This window comes from Equus caballus, chromosome 2 (assembly GCF_041296265.1).
Source record: "Equus caballus isolate H_3958 breed thoroughbred chromosome 2, TB-T2T, whole genome shotgun sequence".
NCBI classification, from domain to species: Eukaryota; Metazoa; Chordata; class Mammalia; order Perissodactyla; family Equidae; genus Equus; species Equus caballus.
In genome coordinates, this window is record NC_091685.1 from 47,389,070 (window position 1) to 47,412,994 (window position 23,925).

Here is a 23,925-nt window from a genome sequence, read left to right on the forward strand (position 1 = left end):
GTTTGGAACCCAATGTGGGTGGGCAGCCGGGGTTCTCACTGTCACTGGGGGGCCTTTGCTTCTGGGATTCACAGGGGATGGGTCAGGAATCGCATACCCACACCCTTGACACACCTCCCTCATAGAGGCACACAGAGCTGAGGACACAGATCTGCGTAGACAGATGCGTGGACCACAAGTCAGCAGGAGTTCACACCGAGAGCTCTGGTTCCGAACAAACGACAGGCGTGTTCTGTCTGCTGCTTTCTGCACCTGTGACTCTTGACCGTAGTGCCAGCCTGGCCTCCTTTGTCCAGGGCACGTTCACCTGTGGGCTCAGTCCTAGAAGATGCAGGGCGGTCTCAGGACTGCTCCGGTCAGGAGATTCCTGCCCAGAAGCCAGAGGCCAGTGCTGGCGTTCAGTTCTCTCTTCCTTTCCTCCAGATTTCATGCTCCAAAGTGACAGTGGTTCACTTTTCTTTTCACTGTGGTTGTTTTATTCATTTGAATTATAATTTTGTTCATTCTTTGAGTCTGAATTCTGTTTTACATGTTTGTCAATCTCTGTTGATTCTCTGTGGCTATCTGCCTACCTATGAGTTTATATCCATCCATCACTCTACATTATTTATCTCTTAATCTGTGAAGCTTTAACATGGGTGTTAATGTCAGGTTAGTGATCTCAGCTCAGAGAGTGGCAGGTTGTATGCAAGAACTTGACAAACCCTGAGCTGGCCCCATGGCATAGTGGTTAACTTTGGTGTGCTCCACTTCAGGTGCCTGGGTTCCTGGGTTCAGATCCTTGGGGTAGACCTACACTACTCATTAGCCATGCTGTGGCAGCAACCCTCATATAAAGTGGAGGAAGATTGTCACGGGTGTTAGCTCAGGACTAATCTTCCTCAGCAAAACATGACAAATTCCATGCTGTCTACAACGAGCCCACCATGAATGTGGGGCTCGGTTGGACCAAAAGTCAAAGCAAGGATGAGGACTCAATTCCATCGTGCCCAGTGGCCATCAGGAGAAGGACTCTCACAAGCAGGACGAGGGCTCCATTCACCGAGATGTCACCCCAGTCTTAGTGCCCATTCACCCAATAACGGCTGCCAGTCAATTAGGCAAACACTGACACAACTGGAAGGAGGGACACCTGAGGCTCTATGACAAGTGGGGCTTTAACTGTCCTCTCTCGGGCATTGACAGAACCAGGAAAGACCGGCAGGAGAGAGCAGGGCTGGGCAGCACCATCCCCCCTCCAGCTCCATTCACTGGCGCCCCTGGACACCCACCCACAGCAGCAGGACGTAGGCCCTTTCACGTGCTCATGGGACCGTTGCCAGCTGGAGACATGCCGAGCCCCCACGCAGCCCCAGTGAATTTAGAAGCGGTGAAATTCTGGGGAGAAGATGCTTCCTCAGCCAGCTTCTGGGCCCCACAGGGCGATGGCTACTTGAGACTGTGGGAAGGGCTCCAGACGGGTGTCCACCCCACAGCCCCCAGAAGGCCACACCTACCTGGGCGGGGCACCTGGGCCCAGCAGGCTGTCCCCCTCCATGACAGAGCAAGGCCAAGACAGGAGGCCTGCATTAAGCCTGCCTTTACCTAATGGTCTGACATCTGGGGCCTCACCCACCCTGGGGAGACACCCCCTCCCAGGCCAGTCAGTTCCCAGAGATAGTGAAGGCTGGCCTGGGGACGCACCCTTCACATGCAAACTGACCAGTCCAGGGCCCGCTCCCCAACTCCTCTGTTGGCGTCTCACGCTCCAGGCCAGTAATCCTCTTCCCTAGTTACCCCAGGGCAGGATGGGGCGCCTGGGGCCAGCCCAGAGCCCACTGAAAGTGTTCCCACCAGCCTGCTGCCCGCCTGACGCCGCCTTTCCCGCAGAAACCAAATCAAGCCTCTTGGCCACGTTGTGCCCGCTCCCTCTGCCTCATGACCCACCCTGGCGTTCCCCACGTGGCCCTCGTGGTGTGCTGTGCCCCTCCTCTTGGGGACCGTGAGCGTTGTCTTTCCAATGACTTCTTCTGAAATGCGGGCCTCAGGGTAGGGCCTTCAGATCCAGAGACAATGATGAAATCTATGTTTTTAAAATGAGAAGCACTGTCTCAGAGTTGGGAGGAGGGGCAGGAAAGAGGTCCACAGCGCGGGCTTCTCCACCTCGAGTCCCTCGGCCTCCCACTGGACAGCGCAGGCCAGCTCCCTGAGAAGGAGCCCCCGAGATGGAGGTTGGGACAGTGGGGGACGCACTAACCTAAATGCGTTCACACGAAACCTCAGCCCTGCATCACCCCCGGGTGTGGCAGCAGCCTGGTGTCTCTGCACCTCATGCAGCAGGCCCAGGACAGGAGCTGCCACGGGTGCAGCCCCTACCTGCCCGACGCTGCTCTCTGGGGCTGCGGGCAGGCCCGGGCAGGATGCAGCTGGGCCGTGTTGGCTGCGAGCATCACCTGCTTCGCGGGCGAGTCTGGGAGCAGCTCCTGCAGGTGCAGAAGGCTGTGGGGTCGGCCCAGGGCTCCCGGCTGCAGCAGGGCTGACGCTGTGGCGGCCTTGGGTCTTCTCCCGCACCCCCGTGCTGGCCACCTCGCTCTCTGCCCACGGGGTCTAGGAGAGCTCTAGAACTTTACCACGAGGCTGCTTGTCTTCTGGCCACAGCAGGACTGGAGATCCGAGGGACACCCTGAGGACCGCTTGGGTGCAGGCGAGACTCTCCAGGACGCCTGCCAGGACCAAGCCTGCTCTCTCGCCTGCTGGTTTCTCGGCAGAAGGCGTCCCAAGTGACTGGCTGGCAGCCACGTGCAGTCAGCGGGCCTCTTGCTGTGTTCTTGGTGGAAGCCCCCTCCCCCACCCTAGGCACCAGGATCCCTACCCCTTGGAAACCAGGGCTGCCTGACCGGGAGCACACATATACCAGGGCATGCGCCGAGCCTTGAGGGGCCGACCCTGCCCTCCTGGGGCTCAGTGTCCCCAGCACTGGGGACCAGCCGGGCCAAAGCAGCTCACTGTGCCCTGGGGGGAAGGCTCAGGCCAGGGAACAGCTGCCCTGGAAATGGGTCAGGGACAGAGAGGGCCCTGCAGAGGAGGCCTTTGGTCCATGGGAGCAAGCCCGCCCAGTGGGGAGCTCAACACGATGGGGTGGGGCAGCAGGAGGGGAGAGGCCTAAGACTCAGCCGGGACTGAATGAGCAGGAAGGCACAGACATGGTGATGTTGTCTGCAGGTTCCCCAAGGTGGGGACCCAAAACGTGTCAGCTCCAGAGTCAGGCCTCTTGCAAGGAGAGGCCACTCATCTCCCCACGTGCCGGCCCCAAATCCCACCCCCCGTAGCTCAGCCCACTTGGCCAGCCGGGCCCCAGCCTCCTGCTGCTGGGGGAAAGTGTGCTGCTGGCAGAGAAGAGCTGCTCGCTACTGCACCTGGGGTCGCACTGTGGCCTGCCCCACTCCCTCAGGACGCAGGGCCTGGAGGAGACAGAGGCAGGAGCAGAAACAGCTGGCTAGGATAAACTGGTCACGAGGGTGGGGTTTGAGAGTGGGCTCAGGCCTGCTGGGCTCAGGGCGGGGATCTGGGGGCTGCGGGCAGAGGGGGAAGGGGGGGTGCCATGCAAAGGCTGGGAGGTGGGACCTGGCTGGCTTAGGGTGTGGCTGGGGTGAGGCCCTCTGAGCACTGAGCACTCCCTCCTGCCCTCATCCCCTCCTGGGCCCGCAGATGGTCCTGTCCTGTCCTGTCCCAAGGTTTCCCTGGGGCCACCACCAACCTCTTCCACAGCTAGACTGGGGACGAGGGGACGCATCTCTGAAACACAAAACAACGTCACCCTGGGGAGAGCAGCGCATCCTGCTCTAGAGCTCATCACCAACAAGGGGGTTCACCACCCTCCCAAGAGAGCAGGACGTCCCAGCGGGGTAACTGCTGTTCACGGGTCGTTTGTTCAATGACTAAGGTGCTCTGAGATCTGAGTTCATCAGCAATAATCCAATTGGTTTCTATCGATTCCACATTTCTCCCCATATGAAAGGACGAGAGAAATAGGCCCACTCTACAAAAGCACCTTCAAACTAATGGATGATATAATCTTAATCTAATTAATTTAGACCCAGCCCTGCCCAGGAACAGGGTTTGTCAGGATGCCAGAGCTGGACATCGTGTAACACTTAAAGCTTTATTGCCAGAGGTTCGATTCCTCTTCCTGACAACGCGCTTGTAATCAGCGTTCTCCGACTCATCACCCCCATCCCGCTCGCCACTGCTCTCCTCACGATGGTCCAGTGAGAAGCGTTAGGCTGCATAGGACTCCTCAAAGGACCAACACGGTCGGCCCCCGTGGCCTGCTGCAGCCCATCGCTGGTGCCGTCAGACTATTCATTAAAGAACCGCCACACCACCAACACCGTCAACATCCCAATTTCTCGTTGCACCAATCCCGGCCCTCCCTCTGGCCCCAACAAGATGAATTCCACGACCCACACCACGCCCACTGATTAATAGAAGCCTAGGCCTACTGTTTGCACGAACCCTGTCAGGCCTAGCTGTTTATTCCATTCTCTGATCCGCCTCAGCTTCAAATTCAACACGTGCACTAATTAGACCCCTACGAGCAGCAGCACCAACAGTTTTGTGGGAAGTAACGTGAGCAATTATTCTACTGTCAGTCCTGCTAATGTACCATCTTTTTCACCTTCAACATTAATTTCTACCCAAGAATACTTATGACTAATTTTTCATCTTGACTACTAAGCACAAGATGATTCATTTCAACCCTGGCAGGAACCGAGCGAGTTCCATTGATTGAACCAAGGGACAGTCGAACGCGTCTCTGGCTTCAATGTTGAATACACAGCGAGTCCACTTGCCTGCTTCTTCCCGGCAGAACATGCCAAGAGCATGATGCCAGACATCCTCACAACAATTCTATCTCTAGGAGAATCCCACGGCCCCTGCATACCAGACTTACACACAACTAACTCCTTTCAGAACCCTTTCCTTCATTACATCTTTTTTAATGAATCTGAGTGTCCTATCCACACACCCCATTTGGAGGGGATGTGGGTTTTGGTTATCCAAGGGCTCCGGCTCCTGGGCAGTGTCCTGAGGCTTGAGTTTCTGATTTAACTGTCCCAGGGATATTCCCCTTGGGGTTATTGATGGAGGTTATGGCGGGTTTATTTATTTTGAAAACTGATGAGGGAGAAATTGTGTTTAAGTCTAATGGGATAGGGGGTTGAGTATTTTATGACACTGGAGATGCTGGGATTTTTACTGAGGAGGCCTTAGGAATTGCTGCCTTATGGAGCTATGGGACTGGAGTGGTAATTGTGACTGGTTGGTCATTGTCTTACTGGCTCTTAGGTAATATCAGCCCTGATATGGGTTCCCCTACAGGGAGCCCAGCATATATGGGTTAAAACTACAAGCACACATTCCCAGTTCCCTGGGTCCTTAGTTACGCTCATACGTAAATGTGTTTCTTTACCCTCTGACTCCCTGAGCTTCACAACCAAATAGAAGTTACACATTGTTAAAGCCCCGATGGGCTCAAGCTGGGCTCGCACTAAAGCTGTGGCTGATCCCAGGACCTCAAAGTTCTTTCACAGAGAAATTAGTGCCCAGAGAATGTCAAGAAACAGAAGCTTCCCAGAGTCCACCATCCACCATGGAGATAAACAGCCAGGGACGTCCATCTGTGGAATCCTTTGTCTCCCCGCCCTTGGAAGCTGTCCCAAATGCAGGCCGATGGGAAAATGCTGACCAAGAAGGTCACAGCTCCCCTCCCCTACCTAAAACCCCAAATAAAAACCCCTACCCATTTCTTAATGGGGAGCTAGCAATGCTTGAGGCACCAGCCCTTGCTGTGCTCCCCCTGCTGGGCAAAGAAAGCAAAGCCTTTCCTTTCCCCTCAAGACTCTGTCCTCGTTATTTGGATTGGCATTGGGTTCAGAGACTGAACTTTTGGTTACACAGTTGGCGACCCAGATGGGACCTGTGGGTTGTTCCCGCTGAGACCCCCTCAGCTTCTTTGGATGTTCCAGAGTTGTGCTCTGCGCCTGCCCCAGTTGTGGAAGTGGACAGTTGGAGAAAGACTCAGGGAGGCCTGATCACCGAGGACCAGTACTTAGTTGAGTGGACTTCACCCAGGTCGAGTCCAGGTCTGCTCCCTTGGCTGGCCTCTGCGGAGTGCCCAGCACAGCCAGAGGGGCCGCTCCAGCCGCTGGGAAAGCGGGTTTCACTCTGGGAGGCTTCCCTCATGCTTCATCCCCTGGGTGGCCATCTGGACCTTGGAGACCTCTGGAAACTACCTTGGGGAGAAGGAAAGAGCGTTTGTGTGGAGTCGTGATCCCCCAGCCCAACTAGGTCAGTCCCCCGGTGTGCACAATCGAGGTCCCTTGTCTTTGCTCATTTGGGAAGATCTGTAGGCTGCATCTTCATCTATTGGGCACACCTGTCAGTAGGACACAGACTACGCTGGAACTGAAGTGTTTTGAGTTTTGGTTTCTTTGTATTGGCTTCTGTTGCTGTCTGAGGGTGTTTGGAATAGCGTGCTTGTTTGGTTTGGTTTGGTCTCTTTGGTTGTTGTTTGTCTGTCTGTCTGTCCCCTTTTGTGTTGACATGGGAGGCACCACATGGAGCCCCTTGGGAAAGATTTTGACTGATGGTCAATCCATAGCTACAAGCCGATGACAAAAAAATATGGTATTTTGTTGTAACACCACCTGGCCGATGTATGTCTTGGAAAGTGAGGAAAGACTGCCATTGAATGGAACTTTGAGTTATTACACCATCTTACAGCTGGAGTTGTGTTGTGAAAGGTCTGGAAAACAGGATGAGATTCCATATGTGCAGGCTTTTATGCGGTTGCATAATCAGGAAGGTGTCCCGCCAGGAACCAAGCTGATGGTACAAAAGAATGCCAAGCTCCCAGTAGTCAAAGATGCTCAGATACGAAAAGAAAACCTTTATGAGAACATGCCAACCCTGAGCGTGTTAAATCCCTTTAATCCTACTGTCAGTGTGACACAGCCCCTGATGGTAAATGCCCCCGACATTAGAAGGAAGCTCAAGAAGGTTGAAGGCGCCACAGCCACGAGTTCTAGTCAGTTGGTGAAAGTTGCTTTCAAAGTTTATAATGCTCGAGAGGAACGTAAAGCCAAGCCAGCCAAGGGCTTTACACAGCTCCCCCAGATGGAGAGACAGAAATGGGGAGCCAGGGCTGCATAGGGAGGGACACCAAAAATGGGGGTAAAATCAGTGTGCCTACTGCAAAGAAAAGGGGCCCTGGAAAAATGAGTGCCCTAAGCTGGAGGAAGGCATGAGAGGCAAAAATCGGGGTCCTCCTAACAAGCTCCCTGACCTCTTGAGTCCAAGACTCTGAGGAGGAAGACGACTGATGGGGCCAAGGGTTCTTTGCCATGCTGGTGGCTCCCGTTCCAATAGTCACCATGAGCCCTGGGTACAAAGGACAGTGGGGACACAATTGGCTGACTTCCTGCTGAGTACTGATGCTATTTACTCATCATTAAATAATTTCTCTGTTGCCATTGTTGGAGTCGATGGGAAAACTCAACAGACTCATGCCGCAACCGCTGGAATGGAACTTGGAAAAACGAAATTTGGATTCCTACCTAGGGTGCTTTGTGTTACTGTACCTGATTCATGGCAGTAATTTTTAAACAATAACTTTGGGAATCAGGGGCTGTAGGTGGCTGGCAGGGTGGTGGCAGTGAGAGTAATCCAGGGGTGGGTGGGCTGCCTCTCACCAGCCCCCGCTTCTGCCTCCCAGGACTGCCCTCCTTTCCCCCAGCTCACGTGATGGCCCTGGCTGCAGGGAAGCCGGGGTGGGGAGAGCCCCGTCTGCACAGGAAGGCTGTGGTTTGGGGCTCAGCACAGTTTGCACATGGGAGACCCTGGGCAAGTCCCTGTCCCTTTCTGAGCCCCGGGGTCCCCATCTGTGAAATGTGAGCAGGAAATAGCCACTCCCACCCCGTCCCAGGGGCAGGTGGGGGTGGACTCAATGGGGGCCCCTGTGGGTGCTCACAAAGTACCCCCCTTCTTGCCCCAACGGGGACTCAGGGACCCCCAGCCTCCCGGTGTCGGGGAAGGGTTGCCTTCTGCAGAGTCGTGGGCAGGGCTGTGCAGGTGGAAACCAGCCTGCCTCAGTCTGGGCAGAGGGTGGACACGCCCAGAGTGCACTGCTGGGAGGTGGGGTTTCCTTGGAAGGGACGGGGTTTCTTTGGAGGGGATGGTCCTCTCTCTCCATAAAAGCAGGTTCCTCCCTTTCCATAGAAGCAGCTTCCCCCCTTTCCAGAGAAGCAGGGTCCCCCCTTTCCATGGAAGCAAGTTCCCCTTTTGAACAGAGACAGGTAACAGGCAGCCAAGGAGGTTCCTCTTGGCTCCTGCTGTCGGGACCTGCAGGCTGGCTCTCTAGGGTCAGCAGGGGATCCCCCCTGCCGCCTATGCTGCCCCCCTCCCCCTGCCCTGCCCTCTGCTCTGGGCCTCAGGTCCTGCTAACTGCAGACTGCATCCCAGGGCCCTCCCTGCCTGTCACTGTGGGGTCCTGATCCCCTGGCAGCCTAGGGCCCCAACGGCACGTACTTGGGGACTGGAGACGAATACTTCCTGAGATCACCCCGAAGGCCGTCCTCGCTGGCCCCTGCTGCAGTTTCTCTTTCTCTTTCAGCCAGCGAGGCAGCAGGAAGCCCAAGTGCTGAAGCTCATCCTGCTGGCAGGGGGCAGGGGACAGCAGCCAGGGAATGAGGGGTCCTAAGGAGAGACATGGAGCCTCTGCGAGGCTGGGGGCCGCCACCCTGAAGCCCGGCACCCAAGGCTGACGCCCTGAGCCTGGTGAGTCTCCTGAGCCTGCCTGTCTGTCCAGCCGCGCCCCAGCGCCCCTATTCCTGCCCCTGGGTGTACCCCCACAATGCCTTCCTCCCCATCCCGGCCTGCCATGTCCCTATCCTGCCCTTGTTCCCCAGCTGCCCGGCTCTCCTAGGCTGACCCAGCCCTCTGTCACCCACTCACCCTGGCCCTGGGGTAGGGGAGCAGACACACAGGAAAGCCATACCCACCAGCAGCAGAACAGCTCCTGGTGGGCCTCGTCCCCGAAACCCCACTCAGGGGACGAAAGTGAGCCCCCAGCACAGGGTGAGGGTGCCTCCGGGGCCCGGCTGTTCTTGGATGCCTGAGCTGTTCCCGCCCTGGGGTGGGAGCCCCCAGCAGGTGGCTAATCTCCACCCTCAGCCCCTCCCTGTCCTGGGAGATAAATTCCGTGTCTGTGTGAGTGGGGTGGAATCTAAGGCCAGGCCGGGGGGAGAGCCTGCTTGCCCGTGTGGCTTCCTGCCAGCCCAGGCGGAAACTTCAGGGTTAGCAGAGTCAGCCCTGGGCCCTGGGCCCCCTCATGGCCCACCCCAGCTGGGGCCCTGAACAGCCTGTCTCCCCTGCCCAGCCTGTGAGCCCCTGACGGTCGTCCCTGCTCTGACCCTGCCGGCTCCCCAGGGCTCAGCGGGCCCAACACAGGCCAGAGGCAGGATGGCTAGTTGTCCAGCCCAGAGTGGCTCAGGGCTTCCCAGGGGGTGTGGTCCCTGGTGAGAGCAGAGACCAAGTCCTTGGGGTACCACACTGGTGGACCTGGGGACAGAGGCAGGAGACGGGTGACAAATAAAAATGGCAAGCAATAGGATATATTGGAGAATATGAGGAAGCCATTTGGTGTAAACCTAACTCTGCCTCAACTTGTCTTTCCAAAAGGGCCTGACCGAGGCCGTTGAGCATGCGTTGTATATCTGCTTTAGAGCTTCCCTATGGCAAGAGCAAAGGCCCTTGAGATAAAGGTGCAACTTCCCTCCCCCTCCCAACCTTGGCATTTCTTTAAGGATTAAGCATCTTTCCTTAGGCTGGAAGCTGATTGCTGCGCTCACCTGTGACCGCCCAGCTGGAGACAATAGACTTGCCTCCTGCTGCGCCCCCCAAGATAGCCGACCCACTACCTGCTCTGTCCATCAAGTGCTGTGCCAACAGGGCAATCTTGTGACTATTGTGGGAGGGACATTTCAATCACATGTGAAACGTCCTGTATGAGGGTATATAACCACTCTGTACACCTCACTTCCTTGTGATGTGGATTAAGGCAGCCCCAGCTAGAGAAGCCCAAGGTGACCTGGCCTACATGCCAAACTATATGACCTGGTGGATTTTTATGGTGTGAATTAGGGCTGCCCCAGGGAGAGAAGCCCAGGGCATCCTCACCTACATGCCAATCTATATGGCCAGATTTGTACCTAAAGTTATATGACCACACAATAACCAGACCCCATCTGCACTGAAATCATTTAATGACTTTTTACATCATCTTTTCTTTTTCCAGTAAAAATAAGTTACGTACCCATGCCTTATAAATTTAGCCCTAACCCTCAACTCAGGGCAGCAGCAGGAGCTCTGACTGCCCATGGGTCCTGTCCCCATGCTATTCCGTACTATTCTCTAAATAAAAGAGCACCACTGCCAGGCCTTGAGAGTTCAAGAAATCTTTCTTTCGACTCCTTGGCTCACCGACCCCACATCATTTCTGGTGGCCCGTACGGGCAACTTGCTTCATCGGCTTGTGAGCTCAAGTTCTGGTAAGTGCCCTTTTTCCTTGTGCCTTTCTCTTTTTCGAGGATGGATCTAAATTCACTTCTCCATCGGGAACTTTCTTGGATGGCTGTATGAATCCACGTTTGCTGCCCATGGCTACTCTAGGGGGAAAATCATGGCATTCAGCTTGAAGAGAATCAGTACCTTAAGCCTCAGGGTGATGAAGAATGAATTAATCCATTCCTTCTTGACTCTATCTCTAATATATAAATTTTACGTGGGCGCGGGTCGGCCACTTAAGTCATTAGGACGTTCGCCAATCTGCAAGACTCCCACGGAAGGTTTCTTTTCCTAAGGCTGGATTGGGATCCCTCCCATGGCACCTGACCATGCTCTGAACTGAGGGAAAGTCCCAATCGGGACTCCACTTCAAGGGAAGTACCAAACTCTAACCTTTGGTGGAGTATGGGAACCCCTTCTTGGGAGAATGGCTCCAGGCTGCAATTGGGTAGAATGTCCCCCAGACTGGCGGAAAATTCCTCACTGTTTTTCTCTATCCTTTTATCCTGGGGACCATTCACCAGGCACCTGTTACTGCCAGGCATAACAAGGAAGGTATACAAGGCATGCAATGCTGGAGGACCCCCCCATCACCCCTTGCTATAGGAACCCCACAGTACGAACGACGGGTAGGATGCTGCCCTAGGTTCAGGGGGGATTTTCAAAGTAATGGACCCATCTCTTTCATCTTTCTTAGAGTTACAATGGCCATTTTTGTCTCCTTTTGAGCTTTGCAACCGGGAAACAAAGAAATCTTTCAAGAGTCAAAGCCTCCACCCCTGGGAGCCCCAACTTTGGGTTTCCGGGCCTGATCACCCCGGTGACCCCAAGTGGGGTGCCCTCCCTTGACGGTTGACTCATTGAGTATTTTAGTCACCTACTGAGTTGGCTATGAGAGTAGGAGACCTGTGATTTATTCTGTGAACTGTCGTGCTAGGGTTGTGTGCCCCAGCACGGGAACTGTTGTGTGACTCTTATCTTGATAACCCTCAGGAAGAGGCCATGAGGGTGAGGTCTGATCTCTTCTTTTCCTTTCTTTGTCTGTTTCGTTCATCATCTCCTCTGTCGCCACCAAGTCGAGGTTAAGTTCAGGCTGGACCTGACCAGAACCTGGACCTTCTGTAAAATCGAAAACTTGAAAACCTTGTGCCAGGGACTTAACTTTCAACCCTGGCACTGGGAGCCCCGACCTCCAGCCAGTTCCAGGCCTTTGCTTCCTGCTTCCCTAGCTCCCCTTGTGCGGGCTCAGGGACAAAGTTGCGCTGGCTAAGTGGGCGTTGATTAAATCTTATAACTATGTTGACACCCGCAATCAGACTCTGCACCCTTCTCCAGTCCACTGTCAGTCGGACACTGGCTTTACCGCCTTGGGGAATGCCCTAAGCATCCCCGGAGACTCACCACTTGGGTGCATTCTAACTAATTAGAAACACTTTCAATTGGATGGGTTATGCCCCAGAAATTCCAGCCGGGAGAAAACTTGAGAGGTTTCTCTGTGCTTTTATGGTGCAGTTGGACAGGTAGATCAACCTAGCACGTCATTCAAGTTACAGTCCAGTTTCTGGGAAATCAAGAGCAACTGTCCTTAGAAAATCCTTGCAAGACTGGAAATACAGCTCTAGAGGCAGTTCAGATTCCACCCAGTTCCTTTATCAAGAAAAGGATTATCATCTCCCCTCTCCAGGAGCTACTATCTAGCCCATCACTGATTCCTAAGACTGAAGGAAAAAAAGAAAAGAGAGAGAGGAGGGGAGAGGAAAAATGGCCATAAGCGTGCCCTTGCAAAAAATCTAGCATCTTGAGTATCTTCTCCACAAATATTGGTAAAAAAAACAATAGCTGTGCAGTCTCTGTGTATGTGTGTCTTATGTACGTTATATGTGTGATATTTTACCTCCGGATGGTATGGCCAAAATTAAGAGCTCGGTTTAATTGGCTTAAAGTAAGCACTTACATAAATTCTAAATGTAGTAGAAATTAATCCAATGTCTTTCAAGTTAACGTGATGTGAATTAACCTTTGGTAAATGAAAGCTTGTTTAAGTTCGTTGGTCTGATTGAAAATAGTCTTGTTGTCAGAGTTGTCGGTATTTGCCTATGATGCAGGCATGCAGCCTGGGTTTACTAGTCAAATAAGCTCACATTGTCTGTTAAATTCATCAGCCAAATAATAGCTTTAAATGATGACCAGTTTTGTCTAATGTCTCATGAAGTTTTTGTGGGTACAATAACTGTTTTATGGTCTATATACTTGAAAAAAAAAAAACAGCTTCCAAATTCTTTTTGATAACAATCTTGAGTTTTGCCAAGTTAAGTTAAATGATAAAAATCTGAGCATCTGGGTCATTTTTGGATTGGATAGCACACAAGCATTACAGCTAAACATATCTAAGTTATCTACTTTTGGCTTCTTATTGCAGAGAGGCTAAAAGTCTTTGGGTCTGTTACTGTAAAGTGGCATGTTTCTAGAAATTATGAAGTGTTTAGAATGCTGATATAAAAGACAATTTGTAATTGCTTACCTTTTAGTGTTTACTAGGGTCTGTTAATGGTTAAAAGTTCTAATTAACATATATAATTAAAGCTACTGGGAATTAATAAGGAAAACAGCTCTGTATTCAAGGAAAGTTAAAATGTATGTTTTCAGTAAAGAGGGTATAAAGAATGCAAGTATTTTTGTTTGATGGGTTAAAAAAGATAAATTTGTCCTAATGTACTAGAAAGGAAAAAAGAAAGACTTTGGGACAAATTCTGAAAGCAAAAAGAAAGTTGTAGAAGGTTTGTGAAGGAGAAAGTCTGAAAGGAGTTTTATGCCTAGTCAAGTAGATTAAAGTAAATCCAACTAAGTAAATGAGTTTTAATAATAAGCTGGTGCAGAAATTAAAATTTGGTTTTTCTCTCAAGATAATTTTCCTGAACTTTTGGTCTGCTCTTGATAAAGAGGTTATAAAAGGTGTTCCTTTGAATAAGTCTACCTAAAAGACAAATCTGTTTTGTTAAAATAATGACTGAGGTCACTCTTAAGATTTTTGATTGTTTCTGTTGTCACTTTAAATGGATACCTGAGCATTGTTTCACAGTGAGCGTTGTTTGAACAAGTGTTTTAAAGTCTTTTGATATTTTTGACAAGCTTCTCATCAAAAATATTCAAGTCCTGAATAGAAGGGTTTCTTTTGAAAATACTAAACTAATTAGGCTTATTTGGTCTATTAAATTACATGGGAAGCATTGTCAAATGAGCGATGACAAACTTTCTTATGTGGTGTTATGTGGGTGAGTGTTATTAATATACGTGTCTTAACATTATATAGCACTCCTAAAATTCTAATCTGTTCTGGTTATCAGTCATAATTCCAGTTATTATCTTAAAGTGTTGTATGTCACAGAAGTAGCCAAGTTTCTTTCTCATTTGCCTTTTTGAGTCTTTTGTCATTTGCAGATAGTTGCTGTTTTACTGTGATGCTTTGCTTTTGCAAATGTGTTTCATCTTCAGAGAAATTCCTGGAAAGGATTCTGACACAAAGGTTCTAAACTACAGGTTTCTGATAAACTTTCAGAGTGTAAAACTGAACTGGGTAAGAAATTACAGAATTCTAACAGAAACTGAGCTCATAGATCTGCTAACAGAAGATTAAGCTCAAGAATCAATGATACAGGACTGTGTGAACTGATGAGGATGATTATAACTTTTTATGACTTCTGTTTGAAATGTTGTTGAGTTTTGATGTGTTGTTTTATTTTCTCATATTTAAGGAAATCTTTTTCTCTTTTCTCTTATGCTAATTATGGCTTACAGCAATTTGGTGAAGTTATACCTTTATGAGCAGAACTGAAACACTTATCTTTTTCTCCCTACCTGATCCCTCTAGAATTTGGAAACTCTTTATGAGTGATTATGGTTATTTTGTGGCAATATAGTTATTTGCATAAGTTCAATAAGAATCTGTTCTCCTTATAACAGGACACATTGGTTATATTACCAAGCCTTTGACCGCAATGTCATATTTGAAACATACAGGCTCAGATATGACAAGACAGCTTTTCAGGAACAAAGATTGGACTTTCTGGAATACAGCCACTTGGAAACATGGGCCTGGTACCTTGTTTACAGAGATTCTGGCAATCTTACCCGGTAAGTAAGGAAGCTTGCTTATCTGGCAGGTGCAAGGAACCTCAGAATATTTCGGGGGACCTCAAAGAGAAATCCACCCAAATCTGTAGGTACTGCAGGCAAAATCTGACGGCAAGTCCTTGGCTTGGCTTTTAGGCCTCGAGAGGCCTTTACAGTTCGATCTGAGATTCCTCATAAAAAAATTCCAGCAAAGCAGATTTTTTAAAAAAGCCTGTATAATCAATTGCACTCCTAGGACAGGCTCGTTTTTCTACCTTTATTGTAATTCATGGAGATACCCCCTCCTAATTAATTCCATCAAACGTCTTTTAATTGGGGGGTGTCTTTGCCAGGTTTCTTATCTCCAGCAACATTTCTCCAACAACCATTCCACCACTAACTGTCCTGTTGTCTGAACTAACAGCCCTTGCCGTGACTCTTCTAGGCTTTGCTCTGGTGCTTGAACTCAACCTTGCAACACAAATCTAAAATCTGATCATCCTTCAAACCTATTCAAACTCTCCAAACTTCTCAGATGTTTTCCAACCATTATGCACCACTTCTCACCATTCATGAACTTACCAGCAAGCCGAAATCAGCATCATGCCCACTACACTTAATTTGACCAGAAAGCGTGTTACCAAAATCCATTTCCCACTTCCAAACACAAAATCTCAACAATAGTTTCCGACCAAAGAGTCTGAACAAACTATATTTCTTCTTTTTCCTCATCATGAATCCTGCCTGTCCGTATTTAATTTCCATGAGTAACCTCTAGAATAACCAGAAGACCAGTAAGCAACTGGAACTGGAAGCTTGGTCTCTGAACCCGATGCCAATCCAAATAACGACAACAGTCTTGAGAGGAAAGGAAAGGCTTTACTTTCTTTGCCCAGCAGGGGGAGCACAGCAAGGGCTGGTGCCTCAAGCACTGCTAGCTCCCCATTAAGAAACGGGTAGGGGGTTTTATTAGGGGTTTTAGGTAGGGGAGGGGAGCTGTGACCTTCTTGGTCAGCATTTTCCCATCGGCCTGCATTTGGGACAGCTTCCAAGGGCGGGGAGACAAAGGATTCCACAGATGGACGTCCCTGGCTGTTTATCTCCATGGTGGATGGTAGACTCTGGGAAGCTTCTGTTTCTTGATATTCTCTGGACATCAGTTTCTCTATGAAAGAACTTCAAGGTCCTGGGATCAGCCACCACTTTAGTGCGAGCCCAGCTTGAGCCCATCTGGGCTTTAACAATGTGTAACTTCTATTTGGTTGTGAAGCTCAGGGAGTCAGAGGGTAAAGAAACACATTTACGTATGAGCGTAACTAAGGACCCAGGGAACTGGGAACGTGTGCTTGCAGTTTTCAGCCCACATACGCTGGGTTCACTGTATGGGAACCCATATCAGGGCTGGTATTAACTAAGAACCAGTAACCTATCCCCCACTGTCATTTCTTACTCTCCATTTCCATGGAAAAGGGGCGTCATGCTCGTCTGGCTGCTTCCTGCTGAATCAGGGCAAGAGCTAGGGGGTTTTTGCAGTGGAAAGCTTCAACATGTTTTTGCCAGTTTCCCTGTGGGGTGTAGTCTCAGTCGCAGTTTTACAAATGCTGGAAACACAGCAGAGGACAAATTTAACCATAATACATATCCCAGCCATTAATAGGGGCAGAGACAAACAGAAATGTAGAATGCCAGACAACGTGGATCAGACTCCTTCTGATATCCAGGAAAATAAGCTTGAAAACCAGTCACCAATACCTGTTTTCGTACCATCTAGGATGGAAGTATGATGATCTGACATTCTGCTGTAACCAGGTATTTAATAAGAAACATTTCTAGAGAAACAAAAGGAAAACAAGGTTAATGGTTGCAGCAAGTTATAAATCAGTTCCTGAGCCCAGGTGGCAACCAGTTAAAAGATTTCTAGGTGTCTGAGTCGAGCATCTTTTGCAGCTCCGAGTGTCTCTGCTGGTGCTATCTCGTACCTTTCTGAGTGGCTTATGTAGGAGCAGACATGACTTTCTCTTAGGTTCATATCAAGCCCTCCCCCTTCAGTTTGCAAGGCTCCAGGAAACAGGGAAGATGCAGTTCTCAATGATTCTGAATGTAAATGATGGGGGAAAACTGAAAATGTTGGTTTGGAGATTTGTAGCCAGATATTTTAGGAGACTAGAAGAATTCAGGATCCAGTTCAGTTAACAGATATAACAAGAACCTCAAAGACCATTATCAGAACTAGGATCTAATATCCACAAATGTGTTATGGTTTCTACTGAAACATAATTTTTTCTCTCTAAAATCACCCTCAATTTTACCAAACATAGCCAAATTAACACTAACTGGTTTGCAAAATGTCTAGTTTTAATAAACTTGGCCCGATTATTTACATAAGTACAGCAAGAATAGCAATTGATCATATAGGCTCTTTTAAACCTACTTAGCTGGAATTTTTTATAAGAAATCTCAGATCGAACTTTAAAGGCCTCTCAAGGCCAGGAAAGCCAAGCCAAGGACTTGTCATCAGACTCCACCTGCAATACCTACAGTCTTGGGTGAATTCCTCTCTTTGCAAGTTTCCCCAAAATAGCCTGGGGTTCTTTGCACCTGCCAGAGGGAGTGACATTCTTTACTCACCCTTACCAGGGCTTGCTTACCAGGGAACCCATAAGCAAGGTACCAGGCCAACATTTCCAAGTGGCTTTATTCCAGAAAGTCAACCTCTATACCTCGAAAGCTGTCTTGTCGTATCTGAGCCTGTGTGGGGTTTTTTTCAAATATGACTTTCTAGTCAAAGCCTTGGTAATATAAGCACTATTTCCAGTTGCATCCTCCTATAAGAACAGACTCTTATTGAACTTATGCAAACGATCATATTGCCATGAAAATAAGAATACTTACTCATCAAGAGTTTCTACATTTTTGAGGGCTTAGACAGAGAGAAAAAGATAAATGCTTCAATTTTGCTTACAAATTGCTACGTTATAGTTCCTTAAGAGAAAAGAGAAATATGTCTTCTTAAATCTGAAAAAAAAATTTTAAAAATCAGCAATATCTTAAACAAGAAATCATAATAATCATAATTATCTGCATCAGTTTCTTCAGTCCTGCGTCACTGGCTCTTGCTCTTATCTTCTGTCAGCAGTTTTATGAGCTCATCAGTTTCTCTGTTAGAGTTCTGTAATTTCTTACCCAGCTTAGTTTTATAATCGGAAAGTATATCAGAAACCTGTATTAGAACCCTTTTTATGAACTTCTCTGAAGACAAAACACTTCTATAAAAACATCAGCATAAAACAACTGTCTGCAAGTAACCAAACATTCAAAAAATGGCAATTGACAAAGACACTTGACAGTTCTTGAGACATGTAACACTTTGAGGTAATAACCAGAATCATGGCTGACAATCAGAACAGGTCGGAATTTTAGGACTATTATATAATTTTTGAAATACTTATATCTATAACATTTATCCACATAATACCATCTAAAAAAGTTTATTATTACTTACTTGACAATGTTTCCCATGTAATTTAACATACCAAATAAGCCTAATGGGTTTAATATTTTTTCTTATAGGAAGAGAGCGGATTTCTCTGAGACGTCTCGGGGGCCTCTGAAAATCCCCAGACAAACTCTCCGTCCTCTCCTAGGTCAAAAGAAAGCCTTTATTCAGGACTCGAATATTTTGCAGGGTGGAGGAGAGCCTGTCAAAAAATATTAAAAGATTTAAAACATTTGTTCAGATAGGAAACAACGCTCCCTGCAAAACCACGCTCATGCATCTATTCAAAGTGGCAACAGAAATAGTCAAGGGCAAACAGAGTTAAAGCAGTGATTTTGCATCAGCTTGCTTTTGAAATTGAAACTTATTTACTTAATAAATTCATTTCAATCTCAGTCACCTTGACCATAAACAAAACTCCTCAGGGTTTTACTTCCACAAACCTTCTGTCACCTGCTTTTCACCTTCAGAATTTGTCCCAGGTCTTCTTTCCTTTTTTATTTTCTTTCCTAGTTCTTCAGGACAAATTTGTCTTTCTTAACAAAACAAACAAAAATATCTCTATTCTTTTTATCTCCTTTACTGAAAACATACATTTTACTTTCCTTGTATACAGGCTTTTTAGAAATATGTCTTTTCTCATAGAAAATTCCTCAGCATACATAAAACATGTTTATCAATAGGGCCTAAGCATCTTTCAGTTTCTTTGGGATAAGAAATCAAACGCAGACAAATCTATGCTTAGGAATCAACTTTCAATATTTTATCTTATGTGGAAATGACGTAGATACCAAATAAACTTTCATTATTTAATTGAACTTAACAAAGCTCTGAAAAGCTTAAATTTCCAAAAAGATTTTGGAAGGTGTTTTTCAAGTATGCAGACTATAAAACATAATTGTTGTACTTAAAAACTCTTACCCATTTTCAACAACTAAATTTAGGCTGCCTACAAAAACCTCGTGAGGCATCAAACAAAATCAGCTATTATACCAAGTTATTTTTGCTGATAAGTTCTCTAACAGAGATAACATGAGTTCATTTGACCAGTTGACCCAGGCTATACGTCTGCATTATATCCACCAATGCTAACTTTGAGGACATGCCTATTTTAAATCAAACCAGCAAACTTAAACAGGCTTTTGTTTACCAAAGATCATTTTGTATCATGCTGAACACCTTGAAACACCTTTGGGATAGTATTTCTTACATTTAGAATTTATAGTATGTATTTAGTTTAAATCAATTAAATAGAGCTCTGAATTTTGGCCATACAATGCAGATATAAAACATCATACACATCTAACATACATATAGACACACATACACAGAGTTCCCACTGTTATTATTTAAAAATTACTGCCATGAATCAGGTACAGTAACACAAAGCACCCTAGGTAGGAATCCAAATTTCGTTTTTCCAAGTTGCATTCCAGTGGTTGCAGCATGAGGCTCTGTTGAATTTTCCCATTGACTCCAACAATGGCAACTGAGGAATTATTTAATGATGAATAAGTGGCATCAGTACCCAGCAGAAAGTCAGCCAATTGTGTCCCCACTGTCCCTTGTACCCAGGGCTCATGGGGGACTATTGGAACGGGAGCCACCAGCATGGCAAAGAACCCTTGGCCCCATCAGTCGTCTTCCTCCTCAGAGTCTTGGACTCAAGAGGTCAGGGAGCTTGTTAGGAGGACCCCGATTTTTCCCTCTCATGCCTTCCTCCAGCTTAGGGCACTCATTTTTCCAGGGCCCCTTTTCTTTGCAGTAGGCACACTGATTTTTCCCCAATATTTGGTGCACCTCCCTATGCAGCCCTGGCTCCCCATTTCTGTCTCTCCATCTGGGGGAGCTGTGTAAAGCCCTTGGCTGGCTTGGCTTTACGTTCCTCTCGAGCATTATAAACTTTGAAAGCAACTTTCATCAAGTGACCAGAACTTGTGGCTGTGGTGCCTTCAACCTTCTTGAGCTTCCTTCTAATGTCGGGGGCATTTACCATCAGGGGCTGTGTCACATAGAAATTAGGATTAAAGAGATTTAAAACGCTCAGGGTTGGCATGTCCTCATCAAGTTTTTCTTTTGGTATCTGAGCATCTTTGACTACTGGGAGCTTGGCTTTTCTTTGGACCGTCAGCTTGTTCCCTGGCAGGACACCTGATCATGCAACCACATAAAACCCTGCACAGGTGGAAACTCATCCCGTTTTCCAGACCTTTCACAACACAACTCCAGCTGTAAGATGGTGTAATAACTCAAAGTTCCATTCAATGTCCATCTTTCCTCACTTTCCAAGACATACATCAGCCAGGTGGTGTTACAACAAAATACCATATTTTTTGTCATCGGCTTGTAACTATGGATTGACCATCAGCCAAAATCTTTCCCAAGGGGCTCCATGTGGTGACTCCCATGTCAACACAAAAGGGGACAGACAGACAGACAAACAACAACCAAAGAGACCAAACCAAACCAAACAAGCATGCTTTTCCAAACACCCTCAGCCAGCAACGGAAGCCAATACAAAGAAACCAAAACTCAAAACACTTCAGTTCCAGCGTAGTCTGTGTCCTACTGACAGGTGTGCCCAATAAATGAAGTCGCAGCCTACAGATCTTCCCAAATGAGCAAAGACAAGGGACCTCGATTGTGCACACCGGGGGACTGACCTAGTTGGGCTGGGGGATCACGACTCCACACAAACGCTCTTTCCTTCTCCCCAAGGTAGTTTCCAGAGGTCTCCAGAGGTCCAGACGGCCACCCAGGGGATGAAGCATGAGGGAAGCCTCCCAGAGTGAAACCCGCTTTCCCAGCGGCTGGAGCGGCCCCTCTGGCTGTGCTGGGCACTCCGCAGAGGCCAGCCAAGGGAGCAGACCTGGACTCGACCTGGGTGAAGTCCAGTCAACTAAGTACTGGTCCCGGGTGATCAGGCCTCCCTGAGTCTTTCTCCAGCTCTCCACTTCCACAACTGGGGCAGGCGCAGAGCACAACTCTGGAGCATCCGAAGAAGCCGAGGGGGTCTCAGCGGGAACAACCCACAGGTCCCATCTGGGTCGCCAACTGTGTAACCAAAAGTTCAGTCTCTGAACCCGATGCCAATCCAAATAACGAGGACAGAGTCTTGAGGGGAAAGGAAAGGCTTTACTTTCTTTGCCCAGCAGGGGGAGCACAGCAAGGGCTGGTGCCTCAAGCACTGCTAGCTCCCCATTAAGAAACGCGTAGGGGTTTTTATTTGGGGTTTTAGGTAGGGGAGGGGAGCTGTGACCTTCTTGGTCAGCATTTTCCCATCGGCCCACGTTTGGGACAGCTTCCAAGGGCGGGGAGACAAAGGATTCCACAGATGGACGTCCCTGGCTGTTTATCTCCATGGTGGATGGTGGACTCTGGGAAGCTTCTGTTTCTTGACATTCTCTGGGCACTAATTTCTCTGTGAAAGAACTTCAAGGTCCTGGGATCAGCCACCGCTTTAGTGCGAGCCCAGCTTGAGCCCATCTGGGCTTTAACAATGTGTAACTTCTATTTGGTTGTGAAGCTCAGGGAGTCAGAGGGTAAAGAAACACATTTACGTATGAGCGTAACTAAGGACCCAGGGAACTGGGAATGTGTGCTTGTAGTTTTAACCCATATATGCTGGGCTCCCTGTAGGGGAACCCATATCAGGGCTGATATTACCTAAGAGCCAGTAAGATAATGACCAACCAGTCACAATTACCACTCCAGTCCCATGGCTCCATAAGGCAGCAATTCCTAAGCCCACCTCAGTAAAAAACCCAGCATCTCCAGTGTCATAAAATACTCAACCCCCTATCCCATTAGACTTAAACACAATTTCTCCCTCATCAGTTTTCAAAATAAATAAAACCGCCATAACCTCCATCAATAACCCCAAGGGGAATATCCCTGGGACAGTTAAATCAGAAACTCAAGCCTCAGGACACTGCCCAGGAGCCGGAGCCCTTGGATAACCAAAACCCACATCCCCTCCAAACGGGGTGTGTGGATAGGACACTCAGATTCATTAAAAAAGATGTAATGAAGGAAAGGGTTCTGAAAGGAGTTAGTTGTGTATAAGTCTGGTGTGCAGGGGCCGTGGGATTCTCCTAGAGATAGAATTGTTGTGAGGATGTCTGGCATCATGCTCTTGGCATGTTCTGCCGGGAAGAAGCAGGCAAGTGGACTCGCTGTGTATTCAACATTGAAGCCAGAGACGCGTTCGACTCTCCCTCTGTTCAATCAATGGAACTCGCTTGGTTCCATTGCCAGGGTTGAAATGAATCATCCTGTGCCTAGTAGTCAAGATGAAAAATTAGTCATAAGTCTTCTTGGGTAAAAATTAATGTTGAAAGTGAAAACGATGGTACGTTAGCAGGACGGACAGTAGAATAATTGCTCACGTTACTTCCCACAAAACTGTTGGTGCTGCTGCTCGTAGGGGTCTAATTAGTGCACGTGTTGAATTTGAAGCTGAGGCTGATCAGAGAATGGAATAAACAGCTAGGCCTGACAGGGTTCGTGCAAACAGTAGGCCTAGGCTTCTGTTAATCAGTGGGCGTGGTGTGGGTCGTGGAATTCATCTTGTCGGGGCCAGAGGGAGGGGCGGGATTGGTGCAACGAGAAATTGGGATGTTGACGGTGTTGGTGGTGTGGCGGTTCTTTAATGAATAGTCTGACGGCACCAGCGATGGGCTGCAGCAGGCCACGGGGGCCGACCGTGTTGGTCCTTTGAGGAGTCCTATGCAGCCTAACGCTTCTCACTGGACCATCGTGAGGAGAGCAGTGGCGAGCGGGATGGGGGTGATGAGTCGGAGAACGCTGATTACAAGCGCGTTGTCAGGAAGAGGAATCGAACCTCTGGCAATAAAGCTTTAAATTTTACAAGATGCCCAGCTCTGGCATCCTGACATACCCCGTTCCTGGGCAGGGCTGGGTCTAAATTAATTAGATTAAGATTATATCATCCATTAGTTTGAAGGTGCTTTTGAAAAGTGGGCCTATTTCTCTCGTCCTTTCGTACGGGGAGAAATGTGGAATCGATAGAAACCAATTGGATTATTGCTGATGAACTCAGATCTCAGAGCACCTTAATCATTGAACAAACGACCTGTGAACAGCAGTTACCCCGCTGGGACGTCCTGCTCTCTTGGGAGGGTGGTGAACCCCCTTGTTGGTGATGAGCTCTAGAGCAGGATGCGCTGCTCTCCCCAGGGTGACGTTGTTTTGTGTTTCAGAGATGCGTCCCCTCGTCCCCAGTCTAGCTGTGGAAGAGGTTGGTGGTGGCCCCAGGGAAACCTTGGGACAGGACAGGACAGGACCATCTGCGGGCCCAGGAGGGGATGAGGGCAGGAGGGAGTGCTCAGTGCTCAGAGGGCCTCACCCCAGCCACACCCTAAGCCAGCCAGGTCCCACCTCCCAGCCTTTGCATGGCCCCTCCTGCCCCCCCTCTGCCCGCAGCCCCCAGATCCCCGCCCTGAGCCCAGAGGGCCTGAGCCCACTCTCAAACCCCACCCTCGTCACCGGTTTATCCTAGCCAGCTGTTTCTGCTCCTGCCTCTGTCTCCTCCAGGTCCTGCGTCCTGAGGGAGTGGGCAGGCCACAGTGCGACCCCAGGTGCAGTAGCGAGCAGCTCTTCTCTGCCAGCAGCACACTTTCCCCTAGCAGCAGGAGGCTGGGCCCGGCTGGCCAAGTGGGCTGAGCTACGGGGGGTGGGAGGTGGGGCCAGCA

The 23,925-nt window shown here is 48.8% G+C and overlaps 1 long non-coding RNA gene across 2 annotated transcripts; it reads left to right on the forward strand.

The window, feature by feature from the left end:
* The first annotated feature begins 8,231 nt into the window (after positions 1-8,231).
* Positions 8,232-23,085, forward strand: LOC111770269 (uncharacterized). Of its 2 annotated transcripts, XR_011433833.1 has the most exons (3): positions 8,232-8,336; positions 8,654-8,817; positions 20,930-23,085. It is a non-coding gene; the product is annotated as an uncharacterized lncRNA (long non-coding RNA). The 2 variants fall into 2 exon arrangements; XR_002803431.2 differs by lacking the exon at positions 8,232-8,336 and having other exon boundaries at positions 8,584-8,817.
* Positions 23,086-23,925: the final 840 nt, after the last annotated feature.